Source organism: Melanotaenia boesemani, chromosome 19, assembly GCF_017639745.1.
Source record: "Melanotaenia boesemani isolate fMelBoe1 chromosome 19, fMelBoe1.pri, whole genome shotgun sequence".
Classification (NCBI taxonomy): domain Eukaryota; kingdom Metazoa; phylum Chordata; class Actinopteri; order Atheriniformes; family Melanotaeniidae; genus Melanotaenia; species Melanotaenia boesemani.
In genome coordinates, this window is record NC_055700.1 from 28,039,463 (window position 1) to 28,045,015 (window position 5,553).

The window sequence follows — 5,553 nt, forward strand, 5'->3', positions numbered from 1 at the left end:
TAATATTTGTATTTTTTATTTTTTTTAATCTGCTTTTCTCCCTCTTTTTTTTCTGTAGTTGAGTTATAGTAACACACAAATTTACCTGTTGTGGGATTAATAAGGTTTTATCTTATATTTTATGCTGTTCTTCTTTAAGTACAATATACTATAGTAAATATAGTAGAAAATACACTTTATTATCTATAATATTAAATATAGACGTTATTAATTTAGTCTGTCTCATTGCAGTCAATAGGTTGGTGCTCAGTGTGGTTTCAGACAATAATGTATGTATGTCAACATTTGTGAAGAAAGAATTCTCTTTCTTTCTTTTTTCTTTCTTTCTTTCTTTCTTTCTTTCTTTCTTTCTTTCTTTCTTTCTTTCTTTCTTTCTTTCTTTTTCTTTAGAAAAGATAAAACAGATTTGATCAATATCTGAATCTATATCCTGGCAGTGCATTTGAATATGACTGGAGTTGTAAGCACACAAGCAGACCACAGGGTTACTGGATCAATGCAGACAATCCTTCAGCAGAGATCAGCGATGAACTGGAGTGGTCTGCTCTTATTCTTCACTGATTGGATAATCACGGTTCAATTTTACTGGCTGTACAAAAAAGGGGCTGGGATAATTATAATACAACAGAACGGCGCTCTTTACGCGCGTTTTGGTTGCACAAAACGCCGTTTTTAACGCGCGTTAAAGTGCGACAAAACGGCGCTTTTTACGCGCGTTCATTGAACGCCGCAAAAGGCGGCGTTTAATGACCACCAATAACGTCGTATTTTTCGGCGTTTACCGAAGCTTTAAGAAACGGCGTATTTTACGCCGTTTTTACCACATAAAACGACGTTTTTAATGCCGTTTTTTTTTTTTTTTTTTTTTTTTTTTTACCACAAAACGGCGTATTTAACGCCGTTTTTATTACAAACGCGCCAAGAAAGTGGCGAATTTTGACCACTTTGGCTTGCCATACTCAGCGTCCTCTGCACCGCAGAGTGAGGATAACGGCGCAGTGCATTACAGCACTCCGGCCATGGAGAGACCCGACGATATTAACGTCTGGCGTACCTCTGGGGGCGGTGTCGTCCAGGGTAACCATGACGACGGACGCTTCTCTTTCGGGGTGGGATGCGGCGCTTCTGGGCAAGACAGCCAACGGCGTGTGGCCCCAGCGGATGGCGCAACTTCACATAAATGTTCTGGAGATGCATGCAGTGTTTTTGGCAGTCAGACATTTTCTGCCCCATCTTTACGGCCGTCATGTCTTAGTGAAAACACACAACTCCACTGTGGTAGCTTATATCAACCGGTAGGGAGGCACACGGTCTCTGCAGCTGCACAAGTTAGCTCAGAAGTTAATTGTGTGGAGCAGTACAAGGTTCCTGTCCCTCAGAGCGACCCATGTAGCAGGGATTCTGAACAGGGGAGCGGACCTTTTGTCCAGGGGGAACCTGCTGTATGGAGAGTGGAGGCTCCACCCACATGTGGTGACACAGATTTGGCAGAGATACGGCCAGGCAGACGTAGATCTCTTCGCCTCTCAAGAAAACACTCACTGCCCACTGTTCTTCTCTCTGTCGGACATGAGCGCACCTCTAGGCGTCGACGCTCTGGCCCACCAGTGGCCAGATGCTGTGCTGTATGCCTTTCCGCCTCTCAGCCTGATTTCTCCGACTCTGGCCAGAGTGGGGGAGCAGGGGCTAACACTGATTTTGGTGGCTCCTCGGTGGCCGTCCAAACACTGGATAGCAGAGATAATACAGCTTCTGACAGGCGAACCATGGCCACTCCCCATACGCAGGGATCTTCTCTCCCAGGCTCGGGGCGAGATTTATCACCCTCACCCAGACCGTCTGTCTCTTTGGGCCTGGCCAGTGAGAGGTGGAACCTGAATGCTGGGGGCCTGCCTCCAGAGGTCATTGACACTATTCAGAATGCTAGGGCTTCCTCCACCCGCTCCCTTTACAGTGGTAAATGGCGGATTTTTGAGGATTGGTGCCAGCCTAGGGGCATTATCCCTTTTCAGTGTTCAGTGGTGGCATTGCTTTGTTTCCTACAGGAATTGTTGGATAAAGGAAAGGCTTTCTCCACAATTAAGGTTTATTTGGCAGCAATTTCAGCTTGTCATGTAGGTTTTGGTAATAAGTCGGCGGGGCAGCACCCTTTGGTGTGCCGCTTCATGAAGGGGGCCCGCTGCAAGCTCCCAGTGTCTAGGCCACTGGTGCCATTGTGGGATTTGTCGCTGGTGCTGGACGCCCTTTCTAACCACCCTTTCGAGCCCATGGAGGCAGTAGGGTTGAAATTTCTTTCGATTAAGACAGCTTTGCTTCTGGCTCTGACCACTGCAAAGCGGGTGAGTGACTTACAGGCTTTGTCAGTCCATCCTTCTTGTTTACAGTTAGCCCCTGGGCGGGCTAAGGCGCACTTACAACCTAATCCGGCGTTTGTGCCTAAGGTGATGGGGCATTCTTACAGATGTCCGTCTGTGAAGCTGTTGGCTTTTCACCCTCCACCATTTTCTTTGGAGGGGGATCAGCGGCTTCATACCCTGTGCCCTGTGCGGGCTCTGGGGGTGTATGTGGATAGGACAGCTGGGTTCAGGAGAACCGATCAGTTGTTTGTGTCTTGGGCCACTCCTCATAAGGGTAAGCTGTTGTCTCATCAGCGGAGGCCATTTCTGTTGCTTACAGATGTAAGGGCTCCCAGCCTCCTCTGGGGGTGAGAGCCCACTCTACTAGAAGCATGGCTTCATCGTGGGCCTTATTCAGAGGAGTGTCAGTTCAGGACATTTGCACAGCAGCAAGTTGGGCAACATCTCACACGTTTGTGCGTTTCTATAGGCTCAATGTTGTTCGTCAGTCACTGTCTCACACTGTGCTGGAGGCAGGTGTTGCTGATCTAGGGTAAAGGTCTCTCTTTACTCATTAAAGTTCACAGCGTCAGGGAGCTGATGCAATTCGGGAGTGGGCTATATCTCCCATAGTGAAACACCGAGCGAAGTTAGAAAAAGAACGTAGGGTTACTTGCGTAACTCCTGGTTCTTTGATAACAGAGTGAGGCGTTTCACCAACACTTCCCTCCTTGCAGGGCACGGAAAGAAACCTGCGTAGAATGAGTAGGAGGGGTCGGTCGGCCGTGTTAATATGAGGGGGCGGGGCCCCGAGCACGGCTTGACCGGTCTGTCACTGACAGACGTGATGTCATTGGAGCTTCCGTAGTTGGTCACGCCAAGGCGATTTCCCAGTGAAACACCTCACTCTGTTATCAAAGAACCAGGAGTTACGCAAGTAACCTTACGTTTTTGCTACTAATGTCAGAGAAATAGGACTTCCTTGAATTCCTCAGGTGTAAATTGTAAGAGTGAAGTTTCTCTTTATACATGTCATAATGAACCTGTAGATTTGTTTTTCTCCATCTGTGCTCAGCTTTCCGACGCTCTCTTTTTCCATTTTTCACCAGTGTGGAATTTCTCCATGGAGACTTTCTCATTCACAGTGTACATGGTGTTTTTGACTCCATTCTGGGTGTTTATCATTAATAGGTTTACTTAACATAATCCCAGACTCCGTAGTCTCAGACTAACTAAAACAACCTTAAACCAAAATGAGAAAAATGGCTTAAATGTGCCGTCTGAACTAGTACAGCTTAAGGCCTAATCCTGGGTTGTGCAACCAGCCCATACTTGGGTAATTAGAAAAAGCTTGCTTTGTGCCAAATCAGCAGATTTATCTGTGTTTTTGAATCAAATTTGCACATCATCACGTGTTGTTTTTTGACTCTACATCCTATTTTTAACCTCCTGAGACCTAGCGTCCTCATGTGAGGACATGACATATTTGGTTGTCTGCACATAACACTAAATTCTGTGTAACTGGAACCTGTTGAACACTTACGCTGCCATTTGGTGGTGTCAGAGGATTGTTTTTCAATTTAAAATTATATCACCTTATATAATAACATATGGATAATTATAAAAATATGTATACTGATAAATCATAAAATGATATCTATTGGTTCCTCCTTAACCCAAATCAGACTCACAGTCACTCCCAGCGAGAATTTAGACTCAAATCGGCTTAACATGCATGTCTTTTTGACTGTGGGAGGAAGCCTGGAGGGAACTCATGCATACACGGGGAGAACATGCAAACTCCACACAGGTTCCCCCGAGAAGCCTACTTGTTAATATATAAGAATTATAAAAATAAGATATATTAAGTATGTAAATTAATAAATTATAATGGATTTTATTGAGTGTGTTTGTAGTCTACTGGGAGAATCACAGACCTAGACGTTCCTTTAAGCTTTGGGTGCAGCAGTCTGTCTCTGAACAAACTCTGCAGGGCTGTCAGTGTCAGGGCTTTGTTTTGTCGAGATAATGAAATAAATTATCCCATTATCATGAGAAAACAGTCCTCTTTCTTTGGAGATAACAAGAAAATTAACTTGTTATCTCGAGATCATGATTAAAAAAATAATAATAGCCAAAAATGCCCGTTTTCAGCTTCTGTAGTTCTCAATTAATGGAGTCCCAAGATAATTTCAGGTGGTCACCAGATCACTGGAAAAAAAAAAAAAAAAAATAGCCTGCATTTATCAAATAAATTCAGAATTTTTATTGGGGCCATCAATACAAACGCAAACACCAACATATGGGGTCAGTAAGAAGGAACGAGGGGAGTCATGGCTCAAAAAGTTGGAGAACCACTAGTGGACTGGGATCTGGTGACTGTGGAGGCCATGGCAGCACAGTTAATCCACAGACATGTTCAAGAAAGCAGTTGGAGATGATCTGAGCTTTGTGACATGGTGCATTATTCCTCAGTGAGGATGAATTACAGTCGCTGTGCTACACTCAGCAGGTTACAGCTTGTTATTGCAGGTTACAGTTTGTTATTGCTGCAACAGCTGCAACAGTTGCAACAGAAATTCTCTTTCTGACTAAAATGACTAATGTCTTTAAAACGTGTTGAGAATTGAGACTTTTGCTGAAGCTCTTACAGAGCTTAAATTCTGTAAATGATACAACCAACTCCAGAAAAGTTGGGGCTGTGTAAAATGTAAATACAAACTGAGATTTGCAAATCTCATGAACCATATCTTATTCCCAGATGAATATATGCGTTGGAACAGGATGTTTATCACGATGTAGCACTCCCCTTAATTTTAACAAGTAACATAAAACAACAAATAATCACACATTCATACAGGGGGCAGGATACTTTAGACTGTTTTTATATAACAAAACGATTACTTAAAAGTGCAATTTACCGCGTTTCTATCTTTGTGCTGAGTTAACAGGGTCGGTTCTCTTTTGTGGGGGTTTTTCCAGTCAGACCCCAGCATGGACTCACCAGCTTGAGTCGCATATTTATGTAAATTCAGTGGCTGCAGTGTGAGCGATTTACTGTAACGCGAGAGGCGGAGACATACCGGAAAGAGCAGTACACTGAGACCTCGGATATGGCTCACGCCTCTTGACTGCCAGTTTTGCTGACCAATCAAGACACGGTTTACTAAGCCCTGATGCAGACACGTAAACCAGCAAAAGCCGGACATACTGTGAG